This window comes from Neoarius graeffei, chromosome 3 (assembly GCF_027579695.1).
Source record: "Neoarius graeffei isolate fNeoGra1 chromosome 3, fNeoGra1.pri, whole genome shotgun sequence".
In the NCBI taxonomy this organism is placed as follows: Eukaryota; Metazoa; Chordata; class Actinopteri; order Siluriformes; family Ariidae; genus Neoarius; species Neoarius graeffei.
Genome location: NC_083571.1, coordinates 118490098 through 118512123, shown reverse-complemented (window position 1 = coordinate 118512123; position 22026 = coordinate 118490098). Strand labels below are relative to the sequence as shown.

At 44.0% G+C, this 22026-nt stretch overlaps 1 protein-coding gene across 2 annotated transcripts in view; it reads left to right on the top strand.

The window, feature by feature from the left end:
* Positions 1-22026, top strand: part of LOC132883893 (rho guanine nucleotide exchange factor TIAM2) — a 110412-nt gene that overhangs the window by 37682 nt on the left and 50704 nt on the right. The gene's annotated exons all lie outside the window — the stretch shown is intronic.

Here is a 22026-nt window from a genome sequence, read left to right as displayed (position 1 = left end):
GTTTATTACTATATTTAGAAAATACCACAGTTTATCCACCACACCTTAAAGGCTGGTCCGTGAAAATATTGTCTGACATCAAACCGGTCCGTGCCGCAAAAAAGGTTGGGGACCGCTGTGTTATACTACCCGGTGATGCAGCATGAGCAGCAGTTCCAAAAGATGCACATATCTCAGACGAAGCACATGTTAACCTTCACGTTATCTGCTTGGTAGCTGTTATGTGATCAGGAAAAGCTGGCTGGTGTGTGGGACTTGGAAGAAAATGGGGAAAATTTAATTTAAAAAAAAAGAAAATGGCAGTATGAAACATCAGGTCAATTGCAAGTGTTGTACAAGAAAAAAGATATCAACATGCACCAAGAATGGCTTTATAACTGCATTATGGAATCAAAATCACATTACAGTGCCATAATGTACAAAATACATCCCGATATACTGTCATACAGTTATCATGTCATATCCTTTCTGATATACACGACTGTTCAAAAGTTTGGGGTCACCCAGACAATTTTGTGTTTTCCATGAAAAGTCACACTTTTATTTACCACCATAAGTTGTAAAATGAATAGAAAATATAGTCGAGACATTTTTCTGGCCATTTTGAGCATTTAATCGACCCCACAAATGTGATGCTCCAGAAACTCAATCTGCTCAAAGGAAGGTCAGTTTTATAGCTTCTCTAAAGAGCTCAACTGTTTTCAGCTGTGCTAACATGATTGTACAAGGGTTTTCTAATGCCGCTTTTCCACTACAAACGCGGCTGAGTCGGGCTGAGCCGTGCCGTGCTGAGTTGGGCTGAGCCGTGCTGAGTTGGGCTGAGTCGGGCTGAGCGGGGCTGTTGGAGTTGCATTTCGACTACAACCGCGCTGAACCGTGCTGGCTGGAAGTGGGTGGACACATTGGGTGGAGTTAGCGAAAGTGGGTGGACGTCAGGTGACGTCGTTAAGCAGCGCAAACAGTGACATCAGTGATCTTTTAAGCAGTAGTCTCACGACCTGAATAATAAACAATAAACATGGAGGACATGGAGTCGTTAGTGTTGCTGGTCTTGGTGCTGTGGCTTGTTGTCACCGACAACGCGGACAGATACTGGCAAGAGCGTATAGATGAGGCGAGGCGCATAAGGCTTCAGAAATTCTCGTAATTCGTAATTCTTCTCCTTCCGGGTTTGCGGTGTTTACAGATCCCAGCGCGTTCGCGGGGCGTGTGTGGGCATGTGAGGACACTCCTCCTCACCAATCAGTGCACAGGGGAGTGTCTGCTCACGCCCCCAGCCTCACTCGGCACGGTTTGGCTCGCTTCAGCCCCACTCCAAAACGGTGCGAGTTTTAGGGGCTAAGCAGGGCTGAAACGAGCTGAGTCGTGCTGGTTTTTGGTAGTCGAAACGCGAGCCGTGTCGGGCTGAAGTGAGCTGAAGCGAGCTGAAGTGAGCTGAAAAAGGGTAGTGGAAAAGGGCCATAATCATCCATTAGCCTTCTGAGGCAATGAGCAAACACATTGTACCATTAGAACACTGGAGTGAGAGTTGCTGGAAATGGGCCTCTATACACCTATGGAGATATTGCACCAAAAACCACACATTTGCAGCTAGAATAGTCATTTACCACATTAGCAATGTATAGAGTGGATTTCTGATTAGTTTAAAGTGATCTGCATTGAAAAGAACAGTGCTTTTCTTTCAAAAATAAGCACATTTCAAAGTGAACCCAAACTTTTGAACGGTAGTGTATATGAATAAACATAACCCCAGTGACTTGTCATTGTCTCATGAGGAAATGCATTGCACAGTGCTGCTTCTGGAAGGTTCATCCGTCATTGTTTTCCTGCAGTACTCCACCTCTCCTCTTACATAAGAGACACAGCTCTTAAATTCCTGGAGCTGAGGTCAGGTTTTATAGCGCAGAGCTGAAATTCAGTCCTCATTCGCAGTTACGCAAGAGCACGAGGGCTGTGTTTTGATCAGTTCCTCTCCTGTTTACATGTTCTTTTGACTTTGAGAAGAACGCACAGGGAGGAGAAAGTGCCGGGAGGAGAAAGGCTGGACTTCAAAACAGCTCAAAGTTAGAAGTGGGTGGGTGGATGGACAGGCCAGGGTGTGCCTGCAGAATCTATTTCTAACTGAAAGTTTGACGTGGATGTTTAAGGAATAACACTGTCATCCTCCTCTGTGTTTGGTGTGTGTGTGTGAATGCTGTTTGGTCTTTTTGTACAGATTTTTACCTTTATGATGTTGACAGAGCCTTTAAAGCAAAAAAAAAAAAAGAGAGAGAGAGAGAGGCATTTAAGTTTCCTGTACGGAGAATGAAGGCAAATGGAAGGAAACTGCAGTGCAGGGCCAAAGGAAGTGCGTGTTTTAGTGTGAGTTTATAGAAGAGAAAGACATAAAGAGACTCTGAGAGAAAGACTCACAAAGAGAGAGAGAGAGAGAGAGAGAGAACCACAAGAGAAAGGCTTTCTTCTAGAAACAGAGAAAAATATAACAGAAACAGAGACAGACACAGTGACAAAGCAACACAAAAAGAGAAATATGGAAAGAGTGAGAGACATAGGGGCACAAACATAGTCACACACATACAAAAGAGATACAGACAGGACAGGAAGACACACAAATAGGGAAAGACAATAAGAGAGACATAAACAAAAATACAGAGAGTGAGACAGTCCAGAGAGAGAGAGAGAGTACTGACAGAGAGACTCAGACAGAGAGACAGGCACAGAGTGAGACAGAAAAGGACAGAAAAATGGCAGAGAGAGAGTCCTAGTACACAGTAGTAAGAAATCTGAATCCAGAACTATCTGGAGACTGATCGATCATAAAGGTAGCAGAAACTGTCTGGCACAGGACACACAGAGCTTGTGCTAAAAATGTGTGATAAAGTCCCAAACCAAACAAGCGCACCAATACTGTTTTGTTAGTCAGTACTGTATGTTGTATAGAAAACCTCGAACGCAAACTTTATTGAATGAATGCTGCAAAAAAAGAAAACAAAAGCTGCTCTTTTTCTGGTCCTTGAATCTCAAATAATGTTCTATAAGCCATGGAGTGAACTACATTAAGTTCTACAGCCCCTTCCTGATCACTGTGTAGGAATAAGGAAGCCCTTTGAGATTCAGCCAAACTTGATCAACCACAGGTAGCATGAGATTACAGTGACTGAATTAAAGCTAATCCAGAACTCTACATATTATGATGTTGCCTCCCAAAGCTGCCAGAAAAGGACAGCTTTTGTTTTTGACAACAAAGTCAAAAAGGTCCTTCAAACAGCTGATGTCAAAATTCTATGGGGCTTCAAGATCCAAACTGTCAAGCACTTGACATCCAACACGTCTGACATCACTGTTATTGAAAAAAAGCAGGTGTGGTCTGTGGACGTGGCAATACCAGGAGATAGAATTAAACTGAAAGAAATAGAGAATTTAGTCTCCTTGTCTTGTTCCATGAGGTGGTGTTACCGAACCAGACAAGGATGGAGAATGTGAGAACACTTTCAGTTGTAACTCTGTAAAAATGAATCATGGCTGTCTGACTGACTTTAAACTTCCTGAGCTGCCGCAGGAAGTGAAGTCACTGATGGGCTTTGCTGATCTTGATGTTGGTGTTAAGGTCCCATGATAAAGATTCATGAATAGTAGTCCCAAGGAACTGGAAGTGAGTGACCCTCTCCACCTCCACCCCCTTGATAGAGAGAATGGAGAGGGGGCCAGAGGTTTTCCTAAAGTCAACGACCAGTTCCTTGGTCTTAGAGATGTTAAGAATCAGGCTGTTCCTATCACACCAACCCACCAGCTCGTCCACTTCCCTGCGGTAGTCAGATTCATCCTTGTTTGTGATGAGGCCAACAACTGATGTATCGTCTGCAAACTTGTACAACAAAACTGAATTGGAGTGAGACTGACAGAAATGTGTGTATAGGGAGTACAACAGAGGAGATAAGACACAACCTTGTGGTGCTCCGATGTTTAGGAGCATGGGCTGTGAAAAGTAGTCACCAATTCTAACAACCTGCTTTCTATCACACAGAAAATTAAAAATCCATCTACAAAGTGATGTACTGACACCCAGCTCTTGCAGAGTGTTAATCAACTTTACAGGTACAATGGTGTTGAATGCAGAGCTAAAATCAACAAAGAGAACACGGGCATATGTACATTTCGATTCCAGATGTTGGAGGATGGAGTGCAAACAAAGGGATACTGCATCATCCACGCTTCTATTTGTTCTGTAGGCAAATTGCTGGGGGTCTAAGGTAATGCTGGACAGGTGCTTACAAACCAGGCGCTCAAAGATTTTCATAATGACAGATGTTAGGGCAACAGGCCTATAGTCATTAAGACAAGTGATTTTATGTTTCTTTGGGACTGGGATAATCACAGCAGATTTGAAACAGGCAGGCACAATAGCAAGTTGGAGAGACCAGTTGAAAATACAAGTGAGGACAGGGGTGAGTTGGTCAGCACAGTGTCTAAGTGTAGCAGACGCCACACCATCAGGCCCAGATGCCTTCCTGGTGTTTTGCTGGTGCAACAAAATTCTGACGTCATGTTCAAAACCAGTGGGTGGAGGGCCACCTTGTTCTTTGTAACAGGGGGCAGGCAGCTGAACACCGTCGTCAAAGCGGCAGCAAAAATTATTAAGCTTATCAGGGAGGGCTGGGTCGCTGACTGGAGCATGATGTTTTGTTTTAAAGTCAGTGATGTCCTGCAGCCCTTGCCAGACACCTTTAATATCATTTGCCTGTAATTTTTTTTCAAGTTTAGCTTTATAGGAAGCTTTGGCATTCACCACAGCTCGCTGAAAATCATATTTCAATTTTTTGTAATTAGTCATGTCACCACATTTGAAGGCAGAGTGTTTCTTCCTACAGAGCAGTCTTAGTTCATTATTAAACCAGGGCTTACTGTTATTAAAGACAGTCACAGTTCTCACAGGAATGCAGACACTCTCACAGAATTGGATGTAGGCTGTGACAGTATCAGTGAAGGAGTCAATATCATCCTGGCCGTCAGACCAGAAGTTGCTCCAAACAGTGGAGTGCAAGCAGTCTTGTAATGTTTCTATGGCCTGTGGGGACCAGCACTAAAAGTGTTTGACAGTTGGTTTTGATACCTTCAGTTTTTGACGGTATTTGGGAATCAAGAGAATAGAGTTGTGGCCGGACTTACCCAGGGGGGCCCTGGCCACAGCATGAAAAGCCTCGGGGATTGGAGAATAACACTGATCCAGTGTTTTATCCAACCTGGTGGCGATGTGGATGTGGGGTTTGTATCTGGGTAAGACTTTTTTTCAGGGTGACGTGGTTAAAATCACCCAGCGCGATCATAGCCGCATCTGGGTTGCTGTTTTCCACCTCCATTATATGATCCGCCAGTTGTTGCAAGGCAGAGGGCGCAGAGGCGTCGGGAGGGATGTAAACAATGATCAGGACAACAGCAGAGAATTCTCTTGGAGAGTAGAAGGGCTTGGATATCACCGTGAGAGACTCCAACTCTGGGGTGCAGGTTTGTGACAAGATCTTGTAGTCAGTACACCAGTTGCTGTTGATGTAGCAGCCAACACCACCCCCGCGTTGTTTCAGTGAATTTGTGGTGCGATCTGCACGATGAAAAGAGAAGCCGGGTAGTTGTAGCGAAGAGCCTGGGAAACTTCCATCGAGCCAGGTTTCAGTTAGGCAGATAGCAGCAGCATCCCTGAAGTCTCTCTGTGAGCGGGTGAGCAGGGAAAGTTCATCCATTTTATTCACCAGGGAGCGGACGTTGGAGAGAACCAAGCTTGGAAGAGCCGGGCGGTGGATGCGGCGCCGTAGCCGGACAAGTGTGCCGCCTCTTGCACCTCGCTTCCGAGGCTTCCAGAATTGCTTTTGCCGCTCCCTGTGTTGCTGAAAGTCCAGTGGGAGATCAGGCCGAAAAGTGGGCATGTTGTCACGGATATGAAGTAGAGCAAATCTGTCATACTGGACAATGCCAGAACTGGGATCCAGGAACAAACAAAATAACGCAAGACAAACAAACAAAACAGGGAGTAATGCCGAGTCGCCATAGAACGGTGCCATGACGTCACATCCAATGAAAATGTTGTGGAAGGACCTGAAGCGAGCAGTTCATGTGAGGAAACCCACCAACATCCCAGAGTTGAAGCTGTTCTGTACGGAGGAACGGGCTAAAATTCCTCCAAGCCGGTGTGCAGGACTGATCAACAGTTACTGGAAACGTTTAGTTGCAGTTATTGCTGCACAAGGGGGTCACACCAGATACTGAAAGCAAAGGTTCACATACTTTTGCCACTCACAGATATGTAATATTGGATCATTTTCCTCAATAAATAAAAGACCAAGTATAATATTTTTGTCTCATTTGTTTAACTGGGTTCTCTTTATCTACTTTTAGGACTTGTGTGAAAATCTGATGATGTTTTAGGTCATATTTATGCAGAAATATAGAAAATTCTAAAGGGTTCACAAACTTTCAAGCACCACTGTATGTATATATTCATAAGCCAAAACTAAAATTAATACACAAGTATGACTGTAATCCATCTGTAACAGTACAGATATTTAACAGTTATTCCACGAAATCAAGTCGTACATGAGCTGATAGCTACAATCCCTGTACGATGAGATTGAGTGGAGTAACTGTTTTATTCTATCCACATTCACTGGATTTTGAGAAATGGAGCATTTTTATTTTTTGCAAATTTGATAAATAAAAACTTTATACAAAACATCCGACAAAATCATTTCCGCTTAGAATGTAAACAAACCGGCGAAATGATGAGCAGTTTGTGAAAAATTCGCTAATAATAATTCTTGAAAAATAAAAAAAAGATACATTCTTACCATCAAATACTTTTATTCCATATTTTGTTGCTTTTTTTTTTTTGGGGGGGGGGTTCTTCTTTTTCAGGGTTTTTTGGTGATTTTCAAACCAACTTAAAGGTGCATTACCCCCACCGGCTGGGCTGGAGTGTGGAACAGGAGATATTGGGTGGAAAAAAACTATATTCTTTTAGCTATTTCTGTTTCTTTTAAATACTTTTATAACAATTTTTGGGGTTTTATTTTCGAGTTGAGTTTTTATTTCATCCTCGGTTGGTTCAGCAACACGCTCCGCCATTTTGTTTTTCTCTACTCACAGTATATGAACTGATAGCCTCATAGTCAAGTAGCCAATCAGAGCGCGCAATTGTTCATATCCAGTGAATGTGGATAGAATAATATCTGTTGTTACATATGCAGTATGTGTGTAATTTGGTCTATGGTCTTTGTTGACCCAACCAAGCCCTTTGACACCATCAACCAACATGGCCTTTAGAGAATACTTTTCAGGTTCGGCTGCCCAGAAAAGCTCGTCACCTTGATTGCCTCATTTCATGATGGCATGCAAACATGTGTCCAGGAAAATGGAGGCACATCTGACCCTTTCCCAGTGAACAACGGAGTGAAGCAGGGCTGTGTTTTGGCCCCCACACTCTTTTCCTTTCTGCTCTCAACAATGCTGATGGATGCTTTCAGGGACTTTGACAGAGGAGTGTACATCCAGTTTTGAACTGATGGAAAACTATTCAATCTTCATCGACTACAAGCTAAGACCAAAGTGTTTGAAGCCATCTTGCAAGAGTTCCTGTTTGTGGATGATTGTGCACTTGTAGCTCACTCTCAAGAAGATATCCAGTGCATAACTGATCGATTCGCATCAGCATACAGAAGCTTTTGCCTCACAATCAGTCTTGGCAAAACAGAAGCCATGTTCCAACCAGTACCTTCACAGGCTTGCAATGCTGTGCCACCACCTGTTGTCATCAACAACATAGAGATAAAGACTGTGGAGAAATTATGCTACTTGGGCAGCACTGTGACTAGCAACGGATCCCTGGATGCAGAGGTGACTTTGTGTATCGCCAAGGCCAGTGCTGCCTTCGGCAGACTCACTAAGAGACTATGGGATGACCATAGCATCAACGTCACCACCAAGATTGCTGTGAACAGAGCAGTTGTTCTGAGCGCCCTTCTCTACTGCTGTGAGACCTAGACCACCTACCATCAACACATCATCTAGCTTGAGCAGTTCCACCAAAGATGTTTGTGGAAGATCTGCAACATCAAATGGCAGGACAAGGTGTCCAACTTGCAGGTGCTGGAAAAGTGTGGTCTCCCCAGTATTGAGAATCTGATCACCAAGTGTCAGCACAGGTGGGCAGGACATGTTGTCCGGATGGAAGACAACCGGATACCTAAGATACTGCTTAGAGGCAGCTGAGCAGTGGGTATCATGACCAAGAAAGGCCATTCAAGAGGTACAAGGACACTCTGAAGGCCAACCTCAAGAGCTGTAACATCAACACTGTCTCCTGGGAAGACCTGACCCTTGACAGGGCATCCTGGAGACATCACTGCAGTCTGGGCATTAAGACTTTTGAGTCCAGGCAAAGAAAGAAAGAAGGAATCAGCCCCCAGTCCCACTGAACTCTTTTCCCCGACTGTGCGCCTCAAGACTAGGTCTTCATTCCCACATGAGGACTCATCCTGGCAAATAATCTGACTGCCTACTCATCTGTCGTATCGACAGGAGACTCCATCATCATCATCGTCAACATCATGTGTGTAATTACATAGTTATAAGTGAAACAATAAAAAGTGGGACCAAACAGACAGCTTTACTGTATTTTTAACATTAGGATTTAAAATAATTCTATTTAATGAGTCAGTTTATCACCTTGAATCAGTTGCGTGAAGGTGGGATGTTGTGTATGTTGTTTTGTTTTATATATATATATATATATAATTTTAAACTGTGTTTTAATATCCAGCAGTTTCCTCTCCTTCTATATCACCTGCAAGCCAGTTTACATAAAACAAATCACTGGAAACGTGAGCATCATTAATGTTGTGTTTGTGTCTAGTCGTGTGTGTGTGTGTGTGTGTGTGTGTGTGTGTGAGAATGTGTGTAGTTTGTTTGACTACATTGCAGTCTTTACTCAGGCTTAGCACTAAGCACAGGATCCTGCTAAGTAACGGCTGACAGAAGTATGTGGACACGCTGGAAGTAGACAAGTGTTACCATGAGCAGGGACTCGATTTCAGAAAGTGTGCACAAGCTGACGATACTCACTTCATCACTGCACTTTATCATGCTGACTTTATGGGCAATGTGTCAGATTCTGCTGGTGTGTTTACTTGTTCACACCAGCACTGAAAAATCATCAGCATCAGCGTTGTGAGGGTTTCTGTAACGCTTATCTTATCAGTTTAAAATAATATATATATTTTTAAATGTATGAATGTCCATTGATTAAGTCCGTGATGAGTCAGTGATGAGTAATGAGGACAGTTCTTGGTGGTAGACTGAGACTGTATAAACAGCTCTGTGTCTGCTCAGTGCCAGGACCCATCACGCCCAGAGCACAGCGGTGGTGCATGAAGATCTCCACGAGCATTTAACCTCTCTTGCTGGTGATGGATGGCGGCTGTGCCAGAGGGCCTGCGTGGTGCTGTGGCATCTGCAGGCTGAATAGTTTGACCTGCACCAGGCGCTCGCCTGAACATTGTGCTTTAAGTCCCACTTTCCTTAAGAACAAAGGAAGATGAATAAAGGAGGATTTCCCACCCTGCAGTGCAGAGAGAAAGTTGGGAAAGCCGTAGGAGCCGAGACATTAATGGCTAAATCTCACCAGGTCTGAATCTGTAATGAGGCACCTAATGAACCGTGAACATCACTCAGACACAGGATTTTGATTCTTTTTTTTGAAGAAGAAACCTTTATTTGTCACATGCACACTTCAAGCACAGTGAAATTCATCCTCTGCATTTAACCCGTCTGAAGCAGTGAACACACACGCACACACAGAGCAGTGGGCAGCCACACCAGAGCACCCGGGGAGCAGTCAGGGGTTTGGTACCTCGCTCAAGGGCACCTCAGCCCAAGGCCGTCCCATATTGACCTAACTGCATGTCTTTGGACTGTGGGGGAAACCGGAGCACCCGGAGGAAACCCACGCAGACACGGGGAGAACATGCAAACTCCGCATAGAAAGGCCCTCGCCGGCTGCTGCGTTCAAACGCGGACCTTCTTGCTGTGAGGCGACAGCGCTAACCACTGCACCACCGTGATTCGGAGGTCAATTTGATTCACATTTAATAAGATTACAAACTGTCACATGGTCTAACTCAATAATGTCTCACTTTTCAACCTTTTAAGCTGAACTTACACCAAAGGCATGCAGAAGAGATAAATGACTGATTACACTGACTTGTTTGAAAGGAGTCATTTGACCAAAATTGAAATTCCAGATATGTTCTTTGTCTTGTCAATTTGATTTAAACTGGATAAGCAATTCCATGCATACTATGTATCATATAAGCACAATAGAGATGTAGGATACATGACCTGAAGTGATGTCTACTCATTGCTTTATAGAAGATAAAATTTGGTGTCATCTTCCATACATGTGCATACTCTATCAGTGTGAAAATAATCAGAATGGTATAGAGTTAAAGGTGTGAGGAAGGTAAATTAGGACCCATAGATTAATTAATTGCTGTCTGGATGGAAGTCTAATTAGGGAGGAGACATGCAAATATTTTGAATAAATCTTTTGAATTTATTCTCTCCACATTCACTGGATATGAGCAACCATGTGCTCTGATTGGCTACTCTACTACTAGGATATCAGCTCACATACTGTGAGGAGAGAAAAACAAAATGGCAGAGTGCATCAAGTCAAGTCAGATACCACTTTATCAAGTATTTAAAAGAAACAGAAATAGCTAAGAGAATATAGATTCCCCCCCCCCCCCCCCCCCCATATCTCCTGTTCCATACTCCAGCCCAGTCGGTAGCAGTAATGCACCTTTAAGTTGGTTTGCCAACTGCCAAAAAACCTCTAAAGAGGAAGAAAATGGTGGAGTGTGTTGCTGAACCAACCGAGGATGAAATAAACACTCTACTCGAGAACAAAACCCCCCAAAATACAAAAAAGCAACAAAATATGGAATAAAAGTATTTGATAGTAAGAACAGGTTTCTTTATTTTTCAAGAATTATTATCACATTTTTCACAAATTGCTCCTGTCATTTCACCGGTTTGTTTACATTCTAAGCAGAAATTATTTTGTCGGACGTTTTGTATAAAGTTTTTATTTATCGAATTTGCAAAAATAAAAATGCTCTGTTTCTCAAAATCCAGTGAATGTGGAGAGAATAAAACAGTTATTCCATGAAATCAAGTCGTACATGAGCTGATAGCTGACAAGGCGCGTAGCACCGAGTTGGCTATAAGCCAAACTTGTACTCGAGTCCAGGACTTGGAGTCAAGTCTGACTTATGCCCTAATTTTAAGGACTCGTGACTTGACTTGGACTTGAGCACTGATGACTTGGACTCGGACTTGTGCATTAACTGCACTCGGCCTCGTAAATTGAAGATGAAGACTTGGATTTTTTTTCTTTATTTTTTGAAACATGCCATAATAATTTGCCATAAGATATTTATACCTACATTAATTGCTATGCTAATTTCATGTAAGAGTGTCACACCTCCACGCCTTGGCGCGTGCATCAGATAGACTCTTGGTTGCGCTCCGGGCAGCACACACGACAAGTGGACTCTCACACTTGCGCCGTAAACGACTCGCACCTGCACAGGATTAAGGCACGATCAGCATGCCGATATAAAAACTGTGAAAACACATTCACTTTGCGAAGTATTGAGTTGCGTTACTGACACGTTACCGAGCCTTATTTCTTTGTTTGGTTTCCTGATCCCCGATTTCCTGTTTCTCGTCTTTGATCCTGCCGAGTCTATGATAGTCTGTTTGTGCCTCGCTCGACCTATCGCCTGTTTCACCGTTTTACGATTTTGCCTGCCGTTCTGGATTATTTACTGTCTTCACTTGTATTAATAAACACACCTTCTGCACTTACATCTGTCTCCCAACCATCTCTGACAGAATACTTCACACTCCCTGATAAAAAGAAGCACATTCACCTGTTTATACGCCATGTTCAAGAACAAACTAATGTTAGTGGCGTTGAAACGGACACCATTAAGTGGTGCAGTTAGAGTCTTGTTCTCGGACTCGACTTGGATCAATAGTGGATTCGACTTGACTCAAATTTTTTTAATGACTTGGACTTGACTCGGACTTGAACACTGGGGACTCGAGACTGGACTCGGACTTGAAGTTTAGTGACTCGACTATAGCACTGCTATAAGCCATGTACGATGAGACTGAGTGGAATGACAGTTTTTCTATTCTAAATATTTTGAAACAACAGTCTATATATGACTTAGAACACCATCACGGAGTATAAGAGGAGTGTCATGCTTTCACGTGCTCTCACACCCTGATGTGTGGACGACGTCTTTCAACTGGGTCAAGGAGAAACAAAAGACCTTTCAAGATGCTCGCTCTGTTCTGCGTTCATGTTTATGGAGGAAAAGTACAAAAAAATGCTTATAAAACTAAAAGGAAGCAGCTGTAACGATCCACCCAGTCCTGTTCTCCTCCCCACCTGGACGAAGCAGAGCTCCACCCGTCTGCCCGCAGACGGACTATAACAGCTCCTCTCAGGCAGCAGGAGGAAATGGGCACGGCCTGATTTCCTGTGCCCCAACACCATTTTCCTGACTTGAGCTCTGCTTTATCATTCCTTATCCATTCCCGTGGGTCGCAGCGCTGTGCATGTAGACTTGGTCCTCTCTGCCCCTAAAAGTAGTCCTTCCTGTGAGTTTGATCCAGACTCCCACACTGCACAGCTCTTTCCTTCCTCTCACAATTGTTCTGTGACACATTCAACCACTTTCCTGTCATGATATTGCAGAAGGAGCGGATGGTGTCAGGTTTCTTGTTGCCTGACCTGTATATGACTTTTTGTCCCACTGTAATAGTGCAGTATGTGCTCCCTGTATAACCTCGGTGTTGTTTATTCTTCTGTCACTTTAGCACTGGGTTTGTAATGGCTATGTTTACATGCAGCCTAATAATCCATCAGTAATCCAGCTGACAGCTCAGTTGGAATTAAAACAATTTCTTGCGAGCAATCTCAGAGTAGAGAAAACAAATTGAAGCCAATGTGAATGAAATGTTTAAAAATATTTAACTAACATATGGCAACGGTTTAATCCAGTAACACACAGGGTACTTTTCTGTCTAGAGTTTCAGAATCAGAAACAGAATCAGAATCAGAAACACTTTTATTGCCAGGTATATGGACACACATGAGGAATTTGACTCCGGTTCACTTAGCTCTCATAGTACAAAACAGATAAAAAAGCGTATACACAAAACAAACAAGCAAACAACAACAACAAAAATAGGTGCATAGTGCAAAGTAATCCAGGTAAGTCAAGTATGGAATAGTTAAATAAATATAAAGTATACAGTGTGCACAGAATGATGGTATAAGTGTTCAGATATTTTACAAGTGATATTACTGATAATATGAATCTGGATTTTAGCTGTTCATCACAGAAAGGATTTCCCTTTTGGTGCAATATGGTGCATAATGCAAAGATGAATAGTACATTTAAATAAGCAAAAAAATATAAGTAACAGTGAGCACAGAATGACAGTATGAGTGTGCAGATATTTTGCAAGTGATATTACTGATATATGAATCTGGATTTTAGCTGTTCATCACAGAAACAGCCTGAGGGAAGAAACTGTTCTTGTGTCTGCTTGTTTTTGCATACAGTGATCTATATCGCCTCCCTGAGGGGAGAAGTTTAAACAGATTGTGACCAGGGTGTGATGGGTCCGCAGAGATGTTACCTGCTTGTTTCCTGACTCTGGACAAGTATAAGTCTTGGATGGAGGGCAGGTTGACACCAATAATTTTCTCTGCAGATCTTATTGTCCGTTGCAGTCTGTTCTTCTCCTGTTTGGTGAACGATCCAAACCAAACAGTGATGGAAGAGCAAAGAACAGACTGAATGATGGCAGAGTAGAATTGTGTCAGCAGCTCCTTAGGCAGGTTGAGCTTCCTGAGCTGGCGCAGAAAGTACAACCTCTGCTGGGCCTTTTTGATGATAGTGACTGTGTTTGTCTCCCACTTCAAGTCCTGAGAGATTGTGGAACCCAGAAACCTGAAGCTTTCAATGGCACAGTGTTGTTGGTGATGGTGATGGGCAGCAGAGTGGGGGGGGCTCCTCCTAAAGTCCACTGTCATCTCCACAGTTTTGAGCGTGTTCAGCTCCAGATTGTTCTGACCGCACCACCAGACCAGCCGTTCAACCTCTGATCTGTATGCAGACTCGTCACCGTCCCGGATGAGGCCAATGACCGTTGTATCGTCTGCAAATTTCAGGAGTTTAACAGACGGGTCTCTTGAGGTGCATCGTTGGTGTAAAGGGAGAAGAGCAGTGGGGAGAGCACACACCCCTGGGGGGCGCCAGTGCTGACAGTCCGAGTGCTGGATATGATGCTCCCCATCCTCACCTGCTGCTTCCTGTAAGTCAGGAAGTCTGTAATCCACTGACAGGTGGAGGAGGGCACAGTGAGCTGGGTGAGCTTGGTGTGGAGGATGTCTGGACCAATGGTGTTGAATGCCGAACTGAAGTCCACAAACAGAATCCTGGCATATGTCCCTGCAGAGTCAAGGTGTTGCAGGATGTAGTGCAGTCCCATATTGATTGCATCATCCACTGACCTGTTTGCCCGGTAGGCAAACTGCAGGGGGTCCAGCAGGGGGTCTGTGATGTCCTTCAGGTGTGACAACACCAGTCTCTCAAAGGACTTCATGACTACAGATGTGAGAGCTACAGGCCTGTAGTCATTCAGTCCTATGATGGTGGTTTTCTTGGGAACCGGGATTATTGTGGAGCGTTTGAAGCATGAGGGGACTTCACACAGCTCCAGGGATCTATTGAAGATCTGGGTGAAGATGGGAGCCAGCTGATCAGCACAGACCTTCAGACAGGAGGGTGACACACCATCTGGGCCGGGTGCCTTCCTGATCTTCTGTCTGCGAAAAACCTGACAAACATCCTCTTCACAGATCTTGATTGCTGGTGTGGGGTCAGAGGCGAGAGGAGACAGAATAGCAGGGGGTGTAAATGGGTCTTTAATGTCTGAGGGGGGGAGAGGTGTGAATTTGTCGAATCTGGAGTAGAACACATTCAACTCGTCAGCCAGTTGATGGTTCATTGCAGTGTTGGGGGATGGTCTCCTGTAGTTAGTGATATTCTTCAGGCCTGTCCACACTGATGCCGTATCGTTGGCTGAAAGGCTGTTTTTGATCCTTTCAGCGTAGCTCCTCTTAGCTGATTTCTCCTCTTTCGTCAGTGTGTTTCTGGCCTGTTTGTACAGGACTCTTACCCCTTTTCCACCAAATCAGTTCCAAGGCTGGTTCGGGGCCAGTGCTGGTGCTGGTTCATAACTCGTTCAACTTGCAAGCCAGCTGAGAACCAGTTTGCTTTTCCATAGCTCGCGGTGCTAAGGGAAGCCACATCATTACATCGCTGTATATGTCAGTTACGTCATTGTATACGTCAGTTACGTCGCTACGTTTGCATAAACCTTGGTGCGAATATCGAAGCAAAAACAACATGGAAGAAGCAGCAGCAACAACAACAACAATAATAATGGATGACTTCACGTTTGTACAGCTGCTGCTTCTTGTCCCTTAAAAATGGCGACCTTTCGCGGTCTTGTTATTGTTGTTGGTCTTAACAACCCCCCCCCCCCCCCCCCCCGCTGACGTAAGCGGTTCTTTCCTCTGGCCCAGCAGAGAGTTGGTGCTAGCCTGGAACCGGTTTTTCTGGCCCCAGACCCAGTTCTTTGTCAGTGGAAACAGAAAACCCGGTTCCAAACTAAGCACTGGCCCCGAACCAGCCCTGGAACTGCTTTGGTGGAAAAGGGGCATCTGTCCCCACTTCTGTAGGCCTCCTCCTTGGCCTCCTTTCACATGTTTTCCCAGTGTCCATATTGGTTTCTTCCAGGTTTCTCCAGTTTCCATCTCCCAAAAGTACTGCTGAGTGGCTCAGCTATGCTAAATTACCCCTAGGTTTGAAGGTGTATGTGAATTGCTCTGTGAAATGGACTGGTGTCCCATCCAGTGTGTACAGTGTCTTGCAAAAGTATTCATCCCCCTTGGTGTTTGTCCTGTTTTGTCGCATTACAAGCTGGAATTAAAATGGATTTTTGGAGGGTTAGCGCCATTTGATTTACACAACATGCCGACCACTTTAAAGGTGCACATTGTTTTTTTTTTTATTGTGACACAAACAATAATTCAGATGAAAAACAGAAATCTGGAGTGTGCATAGGTATTCACCCCTGAAAGTCAATACTTTGTAGAGCCACCTTCTGCTGCAATTCCAGCTGCAAGTCTCTTGGAGTATGTCTCTATTAGCTTAGCACATCTAGCCACTGGGATTTTTGCCCATTCCTCAAGGCAAAACTGCTCCAACTCCTTCAAGTTAGATGGGTTGCGTTGGTGTACAGCGATCTTCAAGTTATGCCACAGATTCTCATTTGGATTGAGGTCTGGGCTTTGATTAGGCCATTCCAAGACATTTAAATGTTCCCCTTTAAACCACTCCAGTGTAGCTTTAGCAGTATGTTTAGGGTTATTGTCCTGCTGGAACGTGAACCTTCGTCCCAGTCTCAAACCTCTGGCCGACTCAAACAGGTTTTCCTCCAGAATTGCCCTGTATTTAGTGCCATCCATCTTTCCTTCAGTCCTGACCAGCTTTCCTGTCCCTGCAGATGAAAAACATCCCCACAGCATGATGCTGCCACCACCATGCTTCACTGTAGGAATGGTGTTCTCAGGGTGTTGGGTTTGCGCCACACATGGCGTTTCCCATGATGGCCAAAAAGATCAATTTTAGTCTCATTTGACCAGAGAATCTTCTTCCATGTGTTTGGGGAGTCTGCCACATGCTGTTGGGCAAACTCCAAACGTGTTTTCTTCAGCAATGACTTTTTTTTTCTGGCCACTCTTCCATAAAGCCTCGCCCACTCTGTGGAGTGTACGGCTTAAAGTGGTCCTATGGACAGATACTCCCATCTCCACTGTGGATCTTTGCAGCTCCTTCAGTGTTGTCTTTGGTGTCTTTGTTGCATCTCTGATTAATGCCCTCCTTGCCCGGTCTGTGAGTTTTGGTGGGCGGGGCCTTCTCTTGTCAGGTTTGTAGTGGTGCCATATTCTTTCCATTTTGCTATAATGGATTTAATGGAGCTCCGTGGGATATTCAAAGTTTGGGATATTTTTTATAACCCAACCCTGATCTATACTTCTCCACAACTTTATCTCTGACCTGTTTGGAGGCTCCTTGGTTTTCCTGTTTCTTGCTTATTAGTGTAGCAGAGTCAGGGTCCTTCCAGAACAGGTTGATTTATACAGACATCATGTGACAGATCATGTGACACTTTGATTGCACACAGGTGGATCTTAATCAGTTAATTATGTGACTTATGAAGTGAATTGGTTGGAGCAGCTCTTATTTAGGGGTTTCATACGAAAGAGGGTGAATACTTATGCACACTCCAGGTTTCTGGGGTTTTTTTCATCTTAATTATTGTTTGTGTCACAATAATTAAAAAAAAAATCAACGTGTACCTTTAAAGTTGTTGGCATGTTGTGTAAATCAAATGGTGCTGACCCTCCAAAAATCCATTTTAATTCCAGCTTTTAATGCGACAAACAGGACAAACACCAAGGGGGATGAATACTTTTGTAACCTACCTATTCCTGACTCATACCCATTGTTCCTGGGAAACGCTTTGGATCAACTGCACCCCAAACCAGGATAATGTGGTTAATGAATACGAAAAAAATGAAGCAAGTCAACTGAAAACTTTCCTGTCTAACGCTAGCTGCTTGTTACACTCAACAGGACTCACAAGATTGTCATTGTTGTGGTAGCATTGACACTGATAATTGATGAATAGTGGTACTTGCATTCACATAAATCAGGCTCAGATTACTTCTAATGTACATGTAAACCAACTGCCGAGTTGAAAAACAGACCAGATGGAATCTGCAGTCAGAATTCGTTCAGACTGATGCATGGTAATGTCAGTGTGATGTATGCCAAAAGATCTAAAGTAACAGCCAGTAGATGGATGTTAAACCAGTTTGGGCTTTATTTTACTTTGGCATTGGTAAAGTGGTGTATTTGTAATCAGTAGTCTCACTGTCCATCTTTCGTGACATTCAACATTATGTTTTTATGCCACAGATTTATCCCAGCATCAGGCCACAATGTTTATTAGGAACTTGATTTACCCTACTGACTCCAGGGCTGTTGTGTTTGTTAGGTCTGATGGTCTGGCTAGTTTCAGTATTGTGGCTGCTTCTGACAGAACATAGCCCAGTCGCATTTCATCACTAGTTTTCATGTAAACAAATTTGCAGCCAGAATCTTTATTTCGTTGTGGTTGACACTGAAACTCTTGTCAGACACAAAAGACAAATTGTGCAGCACTGCTCTCAGGAATGCATTTTTCATTCTCCTTTCCACTTTGATCCAAACCAGCGCTTTTATCAAATAATCGCACCTCAACACTCGGAGCCAACAACAAGCGCTCTTTATTGTTCTCAGCTCCCTCCATCTTGATCTGGGTGAATAAAGGCAGCGGTGTTGAGCTGCTAGTTGTGGTATGCTGATCCTAACAAGAGGCCCAGTCATATGATGGTTCCCAGGTGACCAGCTGCCATAACCACCAGTGCTGACCCCCGCCCTCCCCCTCGCATCCCCCTGCCACCACAAAAAAATGTTCTGAGTTTTAGCATTAGTTACTGCTGTCTTTTAGGAAAATACATACATTCATAATGAGTTGTCTTTGAGGCCCAGACTGCAGGTCTGGCAGGGCTCGTTACACACACCATGCGAGTGGGAATAGGTTTCAGAGTGTGTGTATTAACGTTTATGAGTGTGTGTGTTGTTTGACAGATTTACAGTCTCATGGAAAGCGAGGTGCTTCTGTTTTTCCCAATCCATAATGTATCTTCAGCTTCCAACTTCCTGTTTCACTTGAGGAGATGCATCACCATTTTAATCGTTCCCCCCATTCTTTTAAAACTTGCACTAAATCATAAACTTTCCAGCTTGTGTCCTTTTCCATTTGGGCCATGTTTTCCCCTAAACTCATTCTATAAAAAGGTAGCAGCATATGGAAAATCACTTTCCAAGATAAAACTCAGCAGCTCCATAGTTTGAGTTTGAATTTTTTGATCTATCGAATATTATACCAAAGTGCTTTTAAATTCTTTAATCTGATTGGTCAAATGGTGTTGATTAGTTCTTTGAAACAGCAGTACAGGCTGGCAGCATGGTGGTGTAGTGGTTAGCGCTGTTGCCTCATAGCAAGAAGGTTCTGGGTTCGAGCCCAGTGACCGACAAGGGGCCTTTCTGTGTGGAGTTTGCATGTTCTCCCCATGTCTGCGTGGGTTTCCTCTGGGTGTTCCAGTTTCCCCCACAGTCCAAAGACATGCAGTTCAGCTAACTGGCTACTCTAACTTGTCCATTGATCAAGCTTCAAGAGGGATGGGCTCTGCCAAGTTTAAACGCCCTGGGCACACCAATGATGGACTTTTGAAATGTCATCAGAATGTCTGTGGGATGAAGAGGTACAGTCTGACAGTCAACCTGGCTACAAGGCGAAGCTTAGTATTATATGAATGGGCTCATTCTCATACATTATTGTTTCTATAGTAGACTTTTATGGTGGACACTCCATGAATGTTGCATTAAATGTAACTATAAATGGTTAAAAAGTAGACTGTGTTAATCATTAATTAATTTTACAAATGTATTTGATGAAGACTTTGAGAAGTGCTCATCTCATCTCATTATCTGTAGCCGCTTTATCCTGTTCTACAGGGTCGCAGGCAAGCTGGAGTCTATCCCAGCTGACTACGGGTGAAAGGCGGGGTACACCCTGGACAAGTCGCCAGGTCATCACAGGGCTGACACATAGACACAGACAACCATTCACACTCACATTCACACCTACGCTCAATTTAGAGTCACCAGTTAACCTAACCTGCATGTCTTTGGACTGTGGGGGAAACCGGAGCACCCGGAGGAAACCCACGCGGACACGGGGAGAACATGCAAACTCCACACAGAAAGGCCATCGCCGGCCACGGGGCTCGAACCCGGACCTTCTTGCTGTGAGGCGACAGCGCTAACCACTACACCACCGTGCCGCCCTTTGAGAAGTGCTACTATAGATAAATAATCAACTTTGAGGTGGTATCAGTAACTGGGCTTCGTCACACCATCACATGGTCCCAAGCTTTTTTTTTATTCCTTCTTCCTTAAAGTGCATATCACGGGTAAATTCAGGAGCAAGATCAATGTAATTTTCCTATTTTATATTAAACTTTGGTCAAATATCTGTAACATTCTGCATCCTCTGCAATTTTTTTACCTTGCACAATACCAGAAAAATTCAGTTGAAATCAAACCATTTGAGGCGAATTGGTCCGCCTCTGAAAAAACTCGGCATTTGGATTTCCCGGGAAACATTGATTTTCATGATGTCGCGTGCGGGACGCCTCCCTCTGAATCCTACGTCAGCGCTGGTTTGTTTATGAGAAAACGACCTGGTGGTTTTCTGCAAATTTCTTCAACGTTATCACGTAATTATTAAAATGGTTAACCGATGTATCGTAGGAGGGTGTAGCAACACCAATCTTGATGGGATTAGTACTCATCGTTTCCCAAAAGACCGGACAATGAGAGAGAAATGGGAGCGCTTGGTCTACACAGGCTGTGCACTGAAACCATACAAGCTCGCGCAGCCTGCTGGCGCTTCCGCAGGTGACGTCACGAATCTGGCTCCAGACTCCCTTGGGATTTTTCCAGACGCCTTTTGTTATTTTATTTTTTCTGCTGTAGACAGATGGCCTTGTACAAAATTACCCTTCTGGATGAGTGTGTAAAGGGACATACTTTCATATTAAAAAAAAAAAAGAAATTGGTCCAGAATATGCCCTGTAAAACACACATTTCACTGCTGCTCTCAGTAAAGGCATCAGTGAATGAAAGTCTAGGATTGGAGATGTCAAGAGCAGCTGGAATTTCTGCGCAGAAGCTCAACAAGTGCATTTGACCCATCAGACAGCATCATCTGCCCAAATGTTGCAATGATTCTGCATTCCAATGCAATCTGTGGGCTCGGAGGTTGTTGGGGGTTGAGGATGATTGAGTGCCTCATCGAGGCAGCAGATGGTCATTGGGGCCAAGACACACACACAAAGGATTCAGCAAGTGGCGCATAGCCATTCAGAATATTCAGATCATCTCGTCTAAGAGGGGAAGGGACAGGCATCTCACAATGCTCTCGTTCTGCCTTTCTGCACTCCCTGATATTTTGAAACCAGCTCATCTCATTGGCTGCTTCCACAGAGCCGCTATCGCTTCATTGCATCACACTGCTTTAATATAATATGAAGCAACAGTACGCCCCCTTTGAGTTGTAACCAGTCGCCTGTTTCATTGAGCACTCTGTGCACGCAGCACAGGATGCCTCCATTCACACAAGCTCACTTGAGGGCCAGAGGTCACGGCTGTGTTCTGAGGAAGGATGGGTGTTGGTGTGCTTGGCTGCAGCTGCCCCTACTACAAGATACAAGAAGTCCCCCAGCAGCCATTGACATGTCCTTCAGTTACAAATGAAAAAGCGACAAAAGCAAAAAGAATTCAAATTCAAATCAGCGAACAGAAACACAACTTGAACATCCAGTGTTTTCATTCCAGCATCATATGGAGCCTTGTTTGGAAGTATCCCATAACCCTGCAGCCATTATGGTTACAGTCGCCAGAAAATGAATGAAAATTGTTTGGAATTTCCATGACCAAAAATAAACAGTGGGTCAGAATGAAGTCTGTTCTTGTAAAGCCTTGTAGCGGTACGTCATGGAACACGGCACAGCCAGAGGAAAGCATGAGTGCTGTTTGGATTTGGGATGAGGAGGAGATGGAGGAGGAGGTGGAGGAGATGGAGAAGGAGGAGGAGGGGTTCCCACCGCACCGCACGGCACACACACAAGGGTTGGCTGTGTTTCTGACATAT